Source organism: Gasterosteus aculeatus, unplaced genomic scaffold (genome assembly GCF_964276395.1).
Source record: "Gasterosteus aculeatus unplaced genomic scaffold, fGasAcu3.hap1.1 HAP1_SCAFFOLD_24, whole genome shotgun sequence".
Taxonomy (NCBI): Eukaryota; Metazoa; Chordata; class Actinopteri; order Perciformes; family Gasterosteidae; genus Gasterosteus; species Gasterosteus aculeatus.
Genome location: NW_027554883.1, coordinates 206,404 through 219,635, shown reverse-complemented (window position 1 = coordinate 219,635; position 13,232 = coordinate 206,404). Strand labels below are relative to the sequence as shown.

The 13,232-nt window shown below is 41.1% G+C and overlaps 52 non-coding genes across 52 annotated transcripts; all 52 read right to left on the bottom strand.

Moving 5' to 3' along the window:
- Positions 1–274: 274 nt before the first annotated feature.
- trnag-gcc (transfer RNA glycine (anticodon GCC)) lies at positions 275–345 on the bottom strand. The gene has a single exon. It is a non-coding gene; the product is annotated as a tRNA-Gly (tRNA).
- Positions 346–460: 115 nt separating this feature from the next.
- Positions 461–531, bottom strand: trnag-ccc (transfer RNA glycine (anticodon CCC)). Its single transcript has one exon. It is a non-coding gene; the product is annotated as a tRNA-Gly (tRNA).
- Positions 532–890: 359 nt separating this feature from the next.
- On the bottom strand, positions 891–961 carry trnag-gcc (transfer RNA glycine (anticodon GCC)). Its single transcript has one exon. It is a non-coding gene; the product is annotated as a tRNA-Gly (tRNA).
- A 115-nt stretch (positions 962–1,076) lies between these two features.
- trnac-gca (transfer RNA cysteine (anticodon GCA)) lies at positions 1,077–1,147 on the bottom strand. Its single transcript has one exon. It is a non-coding gene; the product is annotated as a tRNA-Cys (tRNA).
- A 115-nt stretch (positions 1,148–1,262) lies between these two features.
- On the bottom strand, positions 1,263–1,333 carry trnag-ccc (transfer RNA glycine (anticodon CCC)). The gene has a single exon. It is a non-coding gene; the product is annotated as a tRNA-Gly (tRNA).
- Positions 1,334–1,448: 115 nt separating this feature from the next.
- trnag-ccc (transfer RNA glycine (anticodon CCC)) lies at positions 1,449–1,519 on the bottom strand. The gene has a single exon. It is a non-coding gene; the product is annotated as a tRNA-Gly (tRNA).
- Positions 1,520–1,634: 115 nt separating this feature from the next.
- Positions 1,635–1,705, bottom strand: trnag-gcc (transfer RNA glycine (anticodon GCC)). The gene has a single exon. It is a non-coding gene; the product is annotated as a tRNA-Gly (tRNA).
- Positions 1,706–2,006: 301 nt separating this feature from the next.
- On the bottom strand, positions 2,007–2,077 carry trnag-gcc (transfer RNA glycine (anticodon GCC)). Its single transcript has one exon. It is a non-coding gene; the product is annotated as a tRNA-Gly (tRNA).
- A 115-nt stretch (positions 2,078–2,192) lies between these two features.
- trnag-gcc (transfer RNA glycine (anticodon GCC)) lies at positions 2,193–2,263 on the bottom strand. The gene has a single exon. It is a non-coding gene; the product is annotated as a tRNA-Gly (tRNA).
- A 115-nt stretch (positions 2,264–2,378) lies between these two features.
- Positions 2,379–2,449, bottom strand: trnag-ccc (transfer RNA glycine (anticodon CCC)). The gene has a single exon. It is a non-coding gene; the product is annotated as a tRNA-Gly (tRNA).
- Positions 2,450–2,564: 115 nt separating this feature from the next.
- trnag-ccc (transfer RNA glycine (anticodon CCC)) lies at positions 2,565–2,635 on the bottom strand. The gene has a single exon. It is a non-coding gene; the product is annotated as a tRNA-Gly (tRNA).
- A 115-nt stretch (positions 2,636–2,750) lies between these two features.
- Positions 2,751–2,821, bottom strand: trnag-ccc (transfer RNA glycine (anticodon CCC)). Its single transcript has one exon. It is a non-coding gene; the product is annotated as a tRNA-Gly (tRNA).
- A 301-nt stretch (positions 2,822–3,122) lies between these two features.
- On the bottom strand, positions 3,123–3,193 carry trnac-gca (transfer RNA cysteine (anticodon GCA)). The gene has a single exon. It is a non-coding gene; the product is annotated as a tRNA-Cys (tRNA).
- A 673-nt stretch (positions 3,194–3,866) lies between these two features.
- trnag-ccc (transfer RNA glycine (anticodon CCC)) lies at positions 3,867–3,937 on the bottom strand. The gene has a single exon. It is a non-coding gene; the product is annotated as a tRNA-Gly (tRNA).
- A 115-nt stretch (positions 3,938–4,052) lies between these two features.
- Positions 4,053–4,123, bottom strand: trnag-ccc (transfer RNA glycine (anticodon CCC)). The gene has a single exon. It is a non-coding gene; the product is annotated as a tRNA-Gly (tRNA).
- Positions 4,124–4,238: 115 nt separating this feature from the next.
- On the bottom strand, positions 4,239–4,309 carry trnag-ccc (transfer RNA glycine (anticodon CCC)). Its single transcript has one exon. It is a non-coding gene; the product is annotated as a tRNA-Gly (tRNA).
- Positions 4,310–4,424: 115 nt separating this feature from the next.
- Positions 4,425–4,495, bottom strand: trnag-ccc (transfer RNA glycine (anticodon CCC)). The gene has a single exon. It is a non-coding gene; the product is annotated as a tRNA-Gly (tRNA).
- Positions 4,496–4,610: 115 nt separating this feature from the next.
- trnag-gcc (transfer RNA glycine (anticodon GCC)) lies at positions 4,611–4,681 on the bottom strand. The gene has a single exon. It is a non-coding gene; the product is annotated as a tRNA-Gly (tRNA).
- An 859-nt stretch (positions 4,682–5,540) lies between these two features.
- On the bottom strand, positions 5,541–5,611 carry trnac-gca (transfer RNA cysteine (anticodon GCA)). The gene has a single exon. It is a non-coding gene; the product is annotated as a tRNA-Cys (tRNA).
- A 115-nt stretch (positions 5,612–5,726) lies between these two features.
- On the bottom strand, positions 5,727–5,797 carry trnag-ccc (transfer RNA glycine (anticodon CCC)). Its single transcript has one exon. It is a non-coding gene; the product is annotated as a tRNA-Gly (tRNA).
- Positions 5,798–6,098: 301 nt separating this feature from the next.
- trnag-gcc (transfer RNA glycine (anticodon GCC)) lies at positions 6,099–6,169 on the bottom strand. The gene has a single exon. It is a non-coding gene; the product is annotated as a tRNA-Gly (tRNA).
- Positions 6,170–6,284: 115 nt separating this feature from the next.
- trnag-ccc (transfer RNA glycine (anticodon CCC)) lies at positions 6,285–6,355 on the bottom strand. Its single transcript has one exon. It is a non-coding gene; the product is annotated as a tRNA-Gly (tRNA).
- A 115-nt stretch (positions 6,356–6,470) lies between these two features.
- trnag-gcc (transfer RNA glycine (anticodon GCC)) lies at positions 6,471–6,541 on the bottom strand. The gene has a single exon. It is a non-coding gene; the product is annotated as a tRNA-Gly (tRNA).
- Positions 6,542–6,656: 115 nt separating this feature from the next.
- On the bottom strand, positions 6,657–6,727 carry trnag-gcc (transfer RNA glycine (anticodon GCC)). The gene has a single exon. It is a non-coding gene; the product is annotated as a tRNA-Gly (tRNA).
- A 301-nt stretch (positions 6,728–7,028) lies between these two features.
- Positions 7,029–7,099, bottom strand: trnag-ccc (transfer RNA glycine (anticodon CCC)). The gene has a single exon. It is a non-coding gene; the product is annotated as a tRNA-Gly (tRNA).
- A 115-nt stretch (positions 7,100–7,214) lies between these two features.
- On the bottom strand, positions 7,215–7,285 carry trnag-ccc (transfer RNA glycine (anticodon CCC)). The gene has a single exon. It is a non-coding gene; the product is annotated as a tRNA-Gly (tRNA).
- A 115-nt stretch (positions 7,286–7,400) lies between these two features.
- On the bottom strand, positions 7,401–7,471 carry trnag-ccc (transfer RNA glycine (anticodon CCC)). The gene has a single exon. It is a non-coding gene; the product is annotated as a tRNA-Gly (tRNA).
- Positions 7,472–7,586: 115 nt separating this feature from the next.
- trnag-ccc (transfer RNA glycine (anticodon CCC)) lies at positions 7,587–7,657 on the bottom strand. The gene has a single exon. It is a non-coding gene; the product is annotated as a tRNA-Gly (tRNA).
- Positions 7,658–7,772: 115 nt separating this feature from the next.
- Positions 7,773–7,843, bottom strand: trnag-gcc (transfer RNA glycine (anticodon GCC)). Its single transcript has one exon. It is a non-coding gene; the product is annotated as a tRNA-Gly (tRNA).
- A 115-nt stretch (positions 7,844–7,958) lies between these two features.
- Positions 7,959–8,029, bottom strand: trnag-ccc (transfer RNA glycine (anticodon CCC)). Its single transcript has one exon. It is a non-coding gene; the product is annotated as a tRNA-Gly (tRNA).
- Positions 8,030–8,144: 115 nt separating this feature from the next.
- trnag-gcc (transfer RNA glycine (anticodon GCC)) lies at positions 8,145–8,215 on the bottom strand. The gene has a single exon. It is a non-coding gene; the product is annotated as a tRNA-Gly (tRNA).
- Positions 8,216–8,330: 115 nt separating this feature from the next.
- On the bottom strand, positions 8,331–8,401 carry trnag-gcc (transfer RNA glycine (anticodon GCC)). Its single transcript has one exon. It is a non-coding gene; the product is annotated as a tRNA-Gly (tRNA).
- Positions 8,402–8,702: 301 nt separating this feature from the next.
- On the bottom strand, positions 8,703–8,773 carry trnag-ccc (transfer RNA glycine (anticodon CCC)). Its single transcript has one exon. It is a non-coding gene; the product is annotated as a tRNA-Gly (tRNA).
- A 115-nt stretch (positions 8,774–8,888) lies between these two features.
- trnag-ccc (transfer RNA glycine (anticodon CCC)) lies at positions 8,889–8,959 on the bottom strand. The gene has a single exon. It is a non-coding gene; the product is annotated as a tRNA-Gly (tRNA).
- A 301-nt stretch (positions 8,960–9,260) lies between these two features.
- On the bottom strand, positions 9,261–9,331 carry trnag-gcc (transfer RNA glycine (anticodon GCC)). Its single transcript has one exon. It is a non-coding gene; the product is annotated as a tRNA-Gly (tRNA).
- A 115-nt stretch (positions 9,332–9,446) lies between these two features.
- trnag-ccc (transfer RNA glycine (anticodon CCC)) lies at positions 9,447–9,517 on the bottom strand. The gene has a single exon. It is a non-coding gene; the product is annotated as a tRNA-Gly (tRNA).
- A 115-nt stretch (positions 9,518–9,632) lies between these two features.
- On the bottom strand, positions 9,633–9,703 carry trnag-gcc (transfer RNA glycine (anticodon GCC)). The gene has a single exon. It is a non-coding gene; the product is annotated as a tRNA-Gly (tRNA).
- Positions 9,704–9,818: 115 nt separating this feature from the next.
- On the bottom strand, positions 9,819–9,889 carry trnag-gcc (transfer RNA glycine (anticodon GCC)). The gene has a single exon. It is a non-coding gene; the product is annotated as a tRNA-Gly (tRNA).
- A 301-nt stretch (positions 9,890–10,190) lies between these two features.
- Positions 10,191–10,261, bottom strand: trnag-ccc (transfer RNA glycine (anticodon CCC)). The gene has a single exon. It is a non-coding gene; the product is annotated as a tRNA-Gly (tRNA).
- Positions 10,262–10,376: 115 nt separating this feature from the next.
- On the bottom strand, positions 10,377–10,447 carry trnag-ccc (transfer RNA glycine (anticodon CCC)). The gene has a single exon. It is a non-coding gene; the product is annotated as a tRNA-Gly (tRNA).
- A 115-nt stretch (positions 10,448–10,562) lies between these two features.
- On the bottom strand, positions 10,563–10,633 carry trnag-gcc (transfer RNA glycine (anticodon GCC)). Its single transcript has one exon. It is a non-coding gene; the product is annotated as a tRNA-Gly (tRNA).
- A 301-nt stretch (positions 10,634–10,934) lies between these two features.
- trnag-ccc (transfer RNA glycine (anticodon CCC)) lies at positions 10,935–11,005 on the bottom strand. The gene has a single exon. It is a non-coding gene; the product is annotated as a tRNA-Gly (tRNA).
- A 115-nt stretch (positions 11,006–11,120) lies between these two features.
- Positions 11,121–11,191, bottom strand: trnag-ccc (transfer RNA glycine (anticodon CCC)). Its single transcript has one exon. It is a non-coding gene; the product is annotated as a tRNA-Gly (tRNA).
- A 115-nt stretch (positions 11,192–11,306) lies between these two features.
- Positions 11,307–11,377, bottom strand: trnag-ccc (transfer RNA glycine (anticodon CCC)). The gene has a single exon. It is a non-coding gene; the product is annotated as a tRNA-Gly (tRNA).
- Positions 11,378–11,492: 115 nt separating this feature from the next.
- trnag-ccc (transfer RNA glycine (anticodon CCC)) lies at positions 11,493–11,563 on the bottom strand. The gene has a single exon. It is a non-coding gene; the product is annotated as a tRNA-Gly (tRNA).
- A 115-nt stretch (positions 11,564–11,678) lies between these two features.
- On the bottom strand, positions 11,679–11,749 carry trnag-gcc (transfer RNA glycine (anticodon GCC)). Its single transcript has one exon. It is a non-coding gene; the product is annotated as a tRNA-Gly (tRNA).
- A 115-nt stretch (positions 11,750–11,864) lies between these two features.
- trnag-ccc (transfer RNA glycine (anticodon CCC)) lies at positions 11,865–11,935 on the bottom strand. The gene has a single exon. It is a non-coding gene; the product is annotated as a tRNA-Gly (tRNA).
- Positions 11,936–12,050: 115 nt separating this feature from the next.
- On the bottom strand, positions 12,051–12,121 carry trnag-gcc (transfer RNA glycine (anticodon GCC)). The gene has a single exon. It is a non-coding gene; the product is annotated as a tRNA-Gly (tRNA).
- A 115-nt stretch (positions 12,122–12,236) lies between these two features.
- trnag-gcc (transfer RNA glycine (anticodon GCC)) lies at positions 12,237–12,307 on the bottom strand. The gene has a single exon. It is a non-coding gene; the product is annotated as a tRNA-Gly (tRNA).
- A 301-nt stretch (positions 12,308–12,608) lies between these two features.
- Positions 12,609–12,679, bottom strand: trnag-ccc (transfer RNA glycine (anticodon CCC)). The gene has a single exon. It is a non-coding gene; the product is annotated as a tRNA-Gly (tRNA).
- Positions 12,680–12,794: 115 nt separating this feature from the next.
- trnag-ccc (transfer RNA glycine (anticodon CCC)) lies at positions 12,795–12,865 on the bottom strand. Its single transcript has one exon. It is a non-coding gene; the product is annotated as a tRNA-Gly (tRNA).
- Positions 12,866–12,980: 115 nt separating this feature from the next.
- Positions 12,981–13,051, bottom strand: trnag-gcc (transfer RNA glycine (anticodon GCC)). Its single transcript has one exon. It is a non-coding gene; the product is annotated as a tRNA-Gly (tRNA).
- Positions 13,052–13,232: the final 181 nt, after the last annotated feature.

The window sequence follows — 13,232 nt, the reverse complement described above, 5'->3', positions numbered from 1 at the left end:
TTTAAAAATGGCCGCTTATGGTCATGTTGAAATCTTGGAATGATTTAGATACATTATTCTAAATGTCATTTTTCAGGCAGAATTCTACTGCACTGGCTGGGAATCGGTCCCAGATCTCTCGCATGGCAAGGGAGAATTCTACCATTGAACCACCAATGCCCATAAAACAATGTTGTGGGCAGGGGATTTAAAAATGGCCACCCATGGTCATGTTGACATTTTGGAATGATCTAAATAAAATATTCTAAATGTCATTTTTCAGGCAGAATTCTACTGCACTGGCTGGGAATCGGACCCAGATCTCTCGCATGGCAAGCGAGAATTCTACCATTGAACCACCAATGCTCATAGAACCCCAATGTGTGAAGGGGATTTAAAAATGGCCGCTTATGGTCAAGTTGAAACTTTGGAATGATTTAATTACAATATTCTAAATGTCATTTTTTGGGCGGAATTCTACTGCACTGGCTGGGAATCGGACCCAGATCTCTCGCATGGGAAGCGAGAATTCTACCATTGAACCACCAATGCTCATAAAACAATGTTGTGGGCAGGGGATTTAAAAATGGCCACCCATGGTCATGTTGACATTTTGGAATGATCTAAATAAAATATTCTCAATGTCATTTTTCAGGCAGAATTCTACTGCACTGGCTGGGAATCGGACCCAGATTCTAAATGTCATTTTTCAGGCAGAATTCTACTGCACTGGGTGGGAATAGGACCCAGATCTCTCGCATGGCAAGCGAGAATTCTACCATTGAATCACCAATGCTCATAGAACTCCAATGTGGGAAGGGGAGTTAAAAATGGCCGCTTATGGTCAAGTTGAAATTTTGGAATGATTTAATTACAATATTGTAAATGTCATTTTTCAGGCAGAATTCTACTGCACTGGCTGGGAATCGGACCCAGATCTCTCGCATGGCAAGCGAGAATTCTACCATTGAACCACCAATGCTCATACAAGAATATTGTAGGCAGGGGATTTAAAAATGGCCACCTATGGTCATGTTGACATTTTGGAATGATCTAAATAAAATATTCTAAATGTCATTCTTTGGGCAGAATTCTACTGCACTGGCTGGGAATCGGACCCAGATCTCTCGCATTGCAAGAGAGAATTCTACCATTGAACCACCAATGCTCATAGACCTCCAATGTCGGAAGGGGATTTAAAAATGGCCGCTTATGGTCAAGTTGAAATTTTGGAATGATTTAATTACAATATTCTAAATGTTTTTTTTCAGGCAAAATTCTACTGCACTGGCTGGGAATCGGACCCAGATCTCTCGCATGGGAAGCGAGAATTCTACCATTGAACAACCAATGCTCATTGAACTCCCATGTGGGCAGGGGATTTAAAAATGGCCGCTTATGGTCATGTTGAAATCTTGGAATGATTTAGATACATTATTCTAAATGTCATTTTTCAGGCAGAATTCTACTGCACTGGCTGGGAATCGGACCCAGATCTCTCGCATGGGAAGCGAGAATTCTACCATTGAACCACCAATGCTCATAAAACAATGTTGTGGGCAGGGGATTTAAAAATGGCCACCCATTGTCATGTTGACATTTTGGAATGATCTAAATAAAATATTCTAAATGTCATTTTTCAGGCAGAATTCTACTGCACTGGCTGGGAATCGGACCCAGATCTCTCGCATGGCAAGCGAGAATTCTACCATTGAACCACCAATGCTCATAGACCTCCAATGTCGGAAGGGGATTTAAAAATGGCCGCTTATGGTCAAGTTGGAATTTTGGAATGATTTAATTACAATATTCTAAATGTCATTTTTCAGGCAAAATTCTACTGCACTGGCTGGGAGTCGGACCCAGATCTCTCGCATGGGAAGCTTGAATTCTACCATTGAACCACCAATGCTCATTGAACTCCCATGTGGGCAGGGGATTTAAAAATGGCCGCTTATGGTCATGTTGAAATCTTGGAATGATTTAGATACATTATTCTAAATGTCATTTTTCAGGCAGAATTCTACTGCACTGGCTGGGAATCGGACCCAGATCTCTCGCATGGCAAGCGAGAATTCTACCATTGAACCACCAATGCTCATAGACCTCCAATGTGGGAAGGGGAGTTAAAAATGGCCGCTTATGGTCAAGTTGAAATTTTGGAATGATTTAATTACAATATTCTAAATGTCATTTTTCAGGCATAATTCTACTGCACTGGCTGGGAATCGGACCCAGATCTCTCGCATGGCAAGCGAGAATTCTACCATTGAACCACCAATGCTCATAGAACTCCCATGTGGGAAGGGGATTTAAAAATGGCCGCTTATGGTCAAGTTGACATTTTGGAATGATCTAAATAAAATATTCTAAATGTCATTTTTCAGGCAGAATTCTACTGCACTGGCTGGGAATCGGACCCAGATCTCTCGCATGGGAAGCGAGAATTCTACCATTGAACCACTAATGCTCATAAAACAATGTTGTGGGCAGGGGATTTAAAAATGGCCACCCATGGTCATGTTGACATTTTGGAATGATCTAAATAAAATATTCTAAATGTCATTTTTCAGGCAGAATTCTACTGCACTGGCTGGGAATCGGACCCAGATCTCTCGCATGGGAAGCGAGAATTCTACCATTGAACCACTAATGCTCATAAAACAATGTTGTGGGCAGGGGATTTAAAAATGGCCACCCATGGTCATGTTGACATTTTGGAATGATCTAAATAAAATATTCTAAATGTCATTCTTTGGGCAGAATTCTACTGCACTGGCGGGGAATCGGACCCAGATCTCTCGCATGGGAAGCGAGAATTCTACCATTGAACCACCAATGCTCATTGAACTCCAATGTGGGCAGGGGATTTAAAAATGGCCGCTTATGGTCATGTTGAAATCTTGGAATGATTTAGATAAATTATTCTAAATGTCATTTTTCGGGCAGAATTCTACTGCACTGGCTGGGAATCGGACCCAGATCTCTCGCATGGCAAGGGAGAATTCTAACATTGAACCACCAATGCTCATACAACAATATTGTAGGCAGGGGATTTAAAAATGGCCACCTATGGTCATGTTGACATTTTGGAATGATCTAAATAAAATATTCTAAATGTCATTCTTTGGGCAGAATTCTACTGCACTGGCTGGGAATCGGACCCAGATCTCTCGCATTGCAAGAGAGAATTCTACCATTGAACCACCAATGCTCATACAACAATATTGTAGGCAGGGGATTTAAAAATGGCCACCTATGGTCATGTTGACATTTTGGAATGATCTAAATAAAATATTCTAAATGTCATTCTTTGGGCAGAATTCTACTGCACTGGCTGGGAATCAGACCCAGATCTCTCGCATGGCAAGCGAGAATTCTACCATTGAACCACCAATGCTCATAGAACTCCAATGTGGGCAGGGGATTTCAAAATGGCCGCTTATGGTCAAGTTGAAATTTAGGAATGATTTAATTACATTATTCTAAATGTCATTTTTCAGACAGAATTCTACTGCACTGGCTGATAATCGGACACAGATCTCTCGCATGGGAAGCATGAATTCTACCATTGAACCACCAATGCTCATAGATCTCCAATGTGGGCAGGGGATTTGAAAATGGCCGCCTAAGGTCATGTTGAAATTTTGGAATGATTTAATTACAATATTCTAAATGTCATTTTTCACGCAGAATTCTACTGCACTGGGTGGGAATAGGTCCCAGATCTCTCGCATGGCAAGCGAGAATTCTACCATTGAACCACCAATGCTCATAGAACTCCAATGTGGGAAGGGGATTTAAAAATGGCCGCTTATGGTCAAGTTCAAATTTTGGAATGATTTAATTACAATATTCTAAATGTCATTTTTTGGGCAGAATTCTACTGCACTGGCTGGGAATCGGACCCAGATCTCTCGCATGGGAAGCGAGAATTCTACCATTGAACCACCAATGCTCATAAAACAATGTTGTGGGCAGGGGATTTAAAAATGGCCACCCATGGTCATGTTGACATTTTGGAATGATCTAAATAAAATATTCTAAATGTCATTTTTCAGGCAGAATTCTACTGCACTGGCTGGGAATCGGACCCAGATCTCTCGCATGGGAAGCGAGAATTCTACCATTGAACCACCAATGCTCATAAAACAATGTTGTGGGCAGGGGATTTAAAAATGGCCACCCATGGTCATGTTGACATTTTGGAATGATCTAAATAAAATATTCTAAATGTCATTTTTCAGGCAGAATTCTACTGCACTGGCTGGGAATCGGACCCAGATCTCTCGCATGGGAAGCGAGAATTCTACCATTGAACCACCAATGCTAATAAAACAATGTTGTGGGCAGGGGATTTAAAAATGGCCACCCATGGTCATGTTGACATTTTGGAATGATCTAAATAAAATATTCTAAATGTCATTCTTTGGGCAGAATTCTACTGCACTGGCTGGGAATCGGACCCAGATCTCTCGCATGGGAAGCGAGAATTCTACCATTGAACCACCAATGCTCATTGAACTCCAATGTGGGCAGGGGATTTAAAAATGGCCGCTTATGGTCATGTTGACATTTTGGAATGATCTAAATAAAATATTCTAAATGTCATTCTTTGGGCAGAATTCTACTGCACTGGCTGGGAATCGGACCCAGATCTCTCGCATGGCAAGCGAGAATTCTACCATTGAACCACCAATGCTCATACAACAATATTGTAGGCAGGGGATTTAAAAATGGCCACCTATGGTCATGTTGACATTTTGGAATGATCTAAATAAAATATTCTAAATGTCATTCTTTGGGCAGAATTCTACTGCACTGGCTGGGAATCGGACCCAGATCTATCGCATTGCAAGAGAGAATTCTACCATTGAACCACCAATGCTCATACAACAATATTGTAGGCAGGGGATTCAAAAATGGCCACCTATGGTCATGTTGACATTTTGGAATGATCTAAATAAAATATTCTAAATGTCATTCTTTGGGCAGAATTCTACTGCACTGGCTGGGAATCAGACCCAGATCTCTCGCATGGCAAGCGAGAATTCTACCATTGAACCACCAATGCTCATAGAACTCCAATGTGGGCAGGGGATTTCAAAATGGCCGCTTATGGTCAAGTTGAAATTTAGGAATGATTTAATTACATTATTCTAAATGTCATTTTTCAGACAGAATTCTACTGCACTGGCTGATAATCGGACACAGATCTCTCGCATGGGAAGCATGAATTCTACCATTGAACCACCAATGCTCATAGATCTCCAATGTGGGCAGGGGATTTGAAAATGGCCGCCTAAGGTCATGTTGAAATTTTGGAATGATTTAATTACAATATTCTAAATGTCATTTTTCACGCAGAATTCTACTGCACTGGGTGGGAATAGGTCCCAGATCTCTCGCATGGCAAGCGAGAATTCTACCATTGAACCACCAATGCTCATAGAACTCCAATGTGGGAAGGGGATTTAAAAATGGCCGCTTATGGTCAAGTTGAAATTTTGGAATGATTTAATTACAATATTCTAAATGTCATTTTTCAGGCAGAATTCTACTGCACTGGCTGGGAATCGGACCCAGATCTCTCGCATTGCAAGAGAGAATTCTACCATTGAACCACCAATGCTCATACAACAATATTGTAGGCAGGGGATTTAAAAATGGCCACCTATGGTCATGTTGACATTTTGGAATGATCTAAATAAAATATTCTAAATGTCATTCTTTGGGCAGAATTCTACTGCACTGGCTGGGAATCGGACCCAGATCTCTCGCATGGGAAGCCAGAATTCTACCATTGAACCACCAATGCTCATAAAACAATGTTGTGGGCAGGGGATTTAAAAATGGCCACCCATGGTCATGTTGACATTTTGGAATGATCTAAATAAAATATTCTAAATGTCATTCTTTGGGCAGAATTCTACTGCACTGGCTGGGAATCGGACCCAGATCTCTCGCATGGCAAGCGAGAATTCTACCATTGAACCACTAATGCTCATAAAACAATGTTGTGGGCAGGGGATTTAAAAATGGCCACCCATGGTCATGTTGACATTTTGGAATGATCTAAATAAAATATTCTAAATGTCATTCTTTGGGCAGAATTCTACTGCACTGGCTGGGAATCGGACCCAGATCTCTCGCATGGCAAGCGAGAATTCTACCATTGAACCACCAATGCTCATACAACAATATTGTAGGCAGGGGATTTAAAAATGGCCACCTATGGACATGTTGATATTTTGGAATGATCTAAATAAAATATTCTATATGTCATTCTTTGGGCAGAATTCTACTGCACTGGCTGGGAATCGGACCCAGATCTCTCGCATGGGAAGCGAGAATTCTACCATTGAACCACCAATGCTCATTGAACTCCCATGTGGGCAGGGGATTTAAAAATGGCCGCTTATGGTCATGTTGAAATCTTGGAATGATTTAGATACATTATTCTAAATGTCATTTTTCAGGCAGAATTCTACTGCACTGGCTGGGAATCGGACCCAGATCTCTCGCATGGCAAGCGAGAATTCTACCATTGAACCACCAATGCTCATAGACCTCCAATGTGGGAAGGGGAGTTAAAAATGGCCGCTTATGGTAAAGTTGAAATTTTGGAATGATTTAATTACAATATTCTAAATGTCATTTTTCAGGCAAAATTCTACTGCACTGGCTGGGAATCGGACCCAGATCTCTCGCATGGCAAGCGAGAATTCTACCATTGAACCACCAATGCTCATAGAACTCCAATGTGGGCAGGGGATTTAAAAATGGCCGCTTATGGTCAAGTTGAAATTTAGGAATGATTTAATTACATTATTCTAAATGTCATTTTTCAGACAGTATTCTACTGCACTGGCTGGGAATCGGACACAGATCTCTCGCATGGGAAGCATGAATTCTACCATTAAACCACCAATGCTCATAGAACTCCAATGTGGGAAGGGGATTTAAAAATGGCCGCTTATGGTCAAGTTGAAATTTTGGAATGATTTAATTACAATATTCTAAATGTCATTTTTTGGGCAGAATTCTACTGCACTGGCTGGGAATCGGACCCAGATCTCTCGCATGGGAAGCCAGAATTCTACCATTGAACCACCAATGCTCATAAAACAATGTTGTGGGCAGGGGATTTAAAAATGGCCACCCATGGTCATGTTGACATTTTGGAATGATCTAAATAAAATATTCTAAATGTCATTTTTCAGGCAGAATTCTACTGCACTGGCTGGGAATCGGACCCAGATCTCTCGCATGGGAAGCGAGAATTCTACCATTGAACCACTAATGCTCATAAAACAATGTTGTGGGCAGGGGATTTAAAAATGGCCACCCATGGTCATGTTGACATTTTGGAATGATCTAAATAAAATATTCTAAATGTCATTCTTTGGGCAGAATTCTACTGCACTGGCTGGGAATCGGACCCAGATCTCTCGCATGGGAAGCCAGAATTCTACCATTGAACCACCAATGCTCATAAAACAATGTTGTGGGCAGGGGATTTAAAAATGGCCACCCATGGTCATGTTGACATTTTGGAATGATCTAAATAAAATATTCTAAATGTCATTTTTCAGGCAGAATTCTACTGCACTGGCTGGGAATCGGACCCAGATCTCTCGCATGGGAAGCGAGAATTCTACCATTGAACCACTAATGCTCATAAAACAATGTTGTGGGCAGGGGATTTAAAAATGGCCACCTATGGACATGTTGACATTTTGGAATGATCTAAATAAAATATTCTAAATGTCATTCTTTGGGCAGAATTCTACTGCACTGGCTGGGAATCGGACCCAGATCTCTCGCATGGCAAGCGAGAATTCTACCATTGAACCACCAATGCTCATACAACAATATTGTAGGCAGGGGATTTAAAAATGGCCACCTATGGACATGTTGATATTTTGGAATGATCTAAATAAAATATTCTATATGTCATTCTTTGGGCAGAATTCTACTGCACTGGCTGGGAATCGGACCCAGATCTCTCGCATGGGAAGCGAGAATTCTACCATTGAACCACCAATGCTCATTGAACTCCCATGTGGGCAGGGGATTTAAAAATGGCCGCTTATGGTCATGTTGAAATATTGGAATGATTTAGATACATTATTCTAAATGTCATTTTTCAGGCAGAATTCTACTGCACTGGCTGGGAATCGGACCCAGATCTCTCGCATGGCAAGCGAGAATTCTACCATTGAACCACCAATGCTCATAGACCTCCAATGTGGGAAGGGGAGTTAAAAATGGCCGCTTATGGTAAAGTTGAAATTTTGGAATGATTTAATTACAATATTCTAAATGTCATTTTTCAGGCAAAATTCTACTGCACTGGCTGGGAATCGGACCCAGATCTCTCGCATGGCAAGCGAGAATTCTACCATTGAACCACCAATGCTCATAGAACTCCAATGTGGGCAGGGGATTTAAAAATGGCCGCTTATGGTCAAGTTGAAATTTAGGAATGATTTAATTACATTATTCTAAATGTCATTTTTCAGACAGTATTCTACTGCACTGGCTGGGAATCGGACACAGATCTCTCGCATGGGAAGCATGAATTCTACCATTGAACCACCAATGCTCATAGAACTCCAATGTGGGAAGGGGATTTAAAAATGGCCGCTTATGGTCAAGTTGAAATTTTGGAATGATTTAATTACAATATTCTAAATGTCATTTTTTGGGCAGAATTCTACTGCACTGGCTGGGAATCGGACCCAGATCTCTCGCATGGGAAGCCAGAATTCTACCATTGAACCACCAATGCTCATAAAACAATGTTGTGGGCAGGGGATTTAAAAATGGCCACCCATGGTCATGTTGACATTTTGGAATGATCTAAATAAAATATTCTAAATGTCATTTTTCAGGCAGAATTCTACTGCACTGGCTGGGAATCGGACCCAGATCTCTCGCATGGGAAGCCAGAATTCTACCATTGAACCACCAATGCTCATAAAACAATGTTGTGGGCAGGGGATTTAAAAATGGCCACCCATGGTCATGTTGACATTTTGGAATGATCTAAATAAAATATTCTAAATGTCATTCTTTGGGCAGAATTCTACTGCACTGGCTGGGAATCGGACCCAGATCTCTCGCATGGCAAGCGAGAATTCTACCATTGAACCACTAATGCTCATAAAACAATGTTGTGGGCAGGGGATTTAAAAATGGCCACCCATGGTCATGTTGACATTTTGGAATGATCTAAATAAAATATTCTAAATGTCATTCTTTGGGCAGAATTCTACTGCACTGGCTGGGAATCGGACCCAGATCTCTCGCATGGCAAGCGAGAATTCTACCATTGAACCACCAATGCTCATACAACAATATTGTAGGCAGGGGATTTAAAAATGGCCACCTATGGACATGTTGATATTTTGGAATGATCTAAATAAAATATTCTATATGTCATTCTTTGGGCAGAATTCTACTGCACTGGCTGGGAATCGGACCCAGATCTCTCGCATGGGAAGCGAGAATTCTACCATTGAACCACCAATGCTCATTGAACTCCCATGTGGGCAGGGGATTTAAAAATGGCCGCTTATGGTCATGTTGAAATCTTGGAATGATTTAGATACATTATTCTAAATGTCATTTTTCAGGCAGAATTCTACTGCACTGGCTGGGAATCGGACCCAGATCTCTCGCATGGCAAGCGAGAATTCTACCATTGAACCACCAATGCTCATAGACCTCCAATGTGGGAAGGGGAGTTAAAAATGGCCGCTTATGGTAAAGTTGAAATTTTGGAATGATTTAATTACAATATTCTAAATGTCATTTTTCAGGCAAAATTCTACTGCACTGGCTGGGAATCGGACCCAGATCTCTCGCATGGCAAGCGAGAATTCTACCATTGAACCACCAATGCTCATAGAACTCCAATGTGGGCAGGGGATTTAAAAATGGCCGCTTATGGTCAAGTTGAAATTTAGGAATGATTTAATTACATTATTCTAAATGTCATTTTTCAGACAGTATTCTACTGCACTGGCTGGGAATCGGACACAGATCTCTCGCATGGGAAGCATGAATTCTACCATTGAACCACCAATGCTCATAGAACTCCAATGTGGGAAGGGGATTTAAAAATGGCCGCTTATGGTCAAGTTGAAATTTTGGAATGATTTAATTACAATATTCTAAATGTCATTTTTTGGGCAGAATTCTACTGCACTGGCTGGGAATCGGACCCAGATCTCTCGCATGGGAAGCCAGAATTCTACCATTGAACCACCAATGCTCATAAAACAATGTTGTGGGCAGGGGATTTAAAAATGGCCACCCATGGTCATGTTGACATTTTGGAATGATCTAAATAAAATATTCTAAATGTCATTTTTCAGGCAGAATTCTACTGCACTGGCTGGGAATCGGACCCAGATCTCTCGCATGGGAAGCGAGAATTCTACCATTGAACCACTAATGCTCATAAAACAATGTTGTGGGCAGGGGATTTAAAAATGGCCACCCATGGTCATGTTGACATTTTGGAATGATCTAAATAAAATATTCTAAATGTCATTCTTTGGGCAGAATTCTACTGCACTGGCTGGGAATCGGACCCAGATCTCTCGCATGGCAAGCGAGAATTCTACCATTGAACCACCAATGCTCATAGAACTCCAATGTGGGCAGGGGATTTAAAAATGGCCGCTTATGGTCAAGTTGAAATTTAGGAATGATTTAATTACATTATTCTAAATGTCATTTTTCAGACAGTATTCTACTGCACTGGCTGGGAATCGGACACAGATCTCTCGCATGGGAAGCATGAATTCTACCATTAAACCACCAATGCTCATAGAACTCCAATGTGGGAAGGGGATTTAAAAATGGCCGCTTATGGTCAAGTTGAAATTTTGGAATGATTTAATTACAATATTCTAAATGTCATTTTTTGGGCAGAATTCTACTGCACTGGCTGGGAATCGGACCCAGATCTCTCGCATGGGAAGCCAGAATTCTACCATTGAACCACCAATGCTCATAAAACAATGTTGTGGGCAGGGGATTTAAAAATGGCCACCCATGGTCATGTTGACATTTTGGAATGATCTAAATAAAATATTCTAAATGTCATTTTTCAGGCAGAATTCTACTGCACTGGCTGGGAATCGGACCCAGATCTCTCGCATGGGAAGCGAGAATTCTACCATTGAACCACTAATGCTCATAAAACAATGTTGTGGGCAGGGGATTTAAAAATGGCCACCCATGGTCATGTTGACATTTTGGAATGATCTAAATAAAATATTCTAAATGTCATTCTTTGGGCAGAATTCTACTGCACTGGCTGGGAATCGGACCCAGATCTCTCGCATGGGAAGCCAGAATTCTACCATTGAACCACCAATGCTCATAAAACAATGTTGTGGGCAGGGGATTTAAAAATGGCCACCCATGGTCATGTTGACATTTTGGAATGATCTAAATAAAATATTCTAAATGTCATTTTTCAGGCAGAATTCTACTGCACTGGCTGGGAATCGGACCCAGATCTCTCGCATGGGAAGCGAGAATTCTACCATTGAACCACTAATGCTCATAAAACAATGTTGTGGGCAGGGGATTTAAAAATGGCCACCTATGGACATGTTGACATTTTGGAATGATCTAAATAAAATATTCTAAATGTCATTCTTTGGGCAGAATTCTACTGCACTGGCTGGGAATCGGACCCAGATCTCTCGCATGGCAAGCGAGAATTCTACCATTGAACCACCAATGCTCATACAACAATATTGTAGGCAGGGGATTTAAAAATGGCCACCTATGGACATGTTGATATTTTGGAATGATCTAAATAAAATATTCTATATGTCATTCTTTGGGCAGAATTCTACTGCACTGGCTGGGAATCGGACCCAGATCTCTCGCATGGGAAGCGAGAATTCTACCATTGAACCACCAATGCTCATTGAACTCCCATGTGGGCAGGGGATTTAAAAATGGCCGCTTATGGTCATGTTGAAATATTGGAATGATTTAGATACATTATTCTAAATGTCATTTTTCAGGCAGAATTCTACTGCACTGGCTGGGAATCGGACCCAGATCTCTCGCATGGCAAGCGAGAATTCTACCATTGAACCACCAATGCTCATAGACCTCCAATGTGGGAAGGGGAGTTAAAAATGGCCGCTTATGGTAAAGTTGAAATTTTGGAATGATTTAATTACAATATTCTAAATGTCATTTTTCAGGCAAAATTCTACTGCACTGGCTGGGAATCGGACCCAGATCTCTCGCATGGCAAGCGAGAATTCTACCATTGAACCACCAATGCTCATAGAACTCCAATGTGGGCAGGGGATTTAAAAATGGCCGCTTATGGTCAAGTTGAAATTTAGGAATGATTTAATTACATTATTCTAAATGTCATTTTTCAGACAGTATTCTACTGCACTGGCTGGGAATCGGACACAGATCTCTCGCATGGGAAGCATGAATTCTACCATTGAACCACCAATGCTCATAGAACTCCAATGTGGGAAGGGGATTTAAAAATGGCCGCTTATGGTCAAGTTGAAATTTTGGAATGATTTAATTACAATATTCTAAATGTCATTTTTTGGGCAGAATTCTACTGCACTGGCTGGGAATCGGACCCAGATCTCTCGCATGGGAAGCCAGAATTCTACCATTGAACCACCAATGCTCATAAAACAATGTTGTGGGCAGGGGATTTAAAAATGGCCACCCATGGTCATGTTGACATTTTGGAATGATCTAAATAAAATATTCTAAATGTCATTTTTCAGGCAGAATTCTACTGCACTGGCTGGGAATCGGACCCAGATCTCTCGCATGGGAAGCGAGAATTCTACCATTGAACCACTAATGCTCATAAAACAATGTTGTGGGCAGGGGATTTAAAAATGGCCACCCATGGTCATGTTGACATTTTGGAATGATCTAAATAAAATATTCTAAATGTCATTCTTTGGGCAGAATTCTACTGCACTGGCTGGGAATCGGACCCAGATCTCTCGCATGGCAAGCGAGAATTCTACCATTGAACCACCAATGCTCATAGAACTCCAATGTGGGCAGGGGATTTAAAAATGGCCGCTTATGGTCAAGTTGAAATTTAGGAATGATTTAATTACATTATTCTAAATGTCATTTTTCAGACAGTATTCTACTGCACTGGCTGGGAATCGGACACAGATCTCTCGCATGGGAAGCATGAATTCTACCATTGAACCACC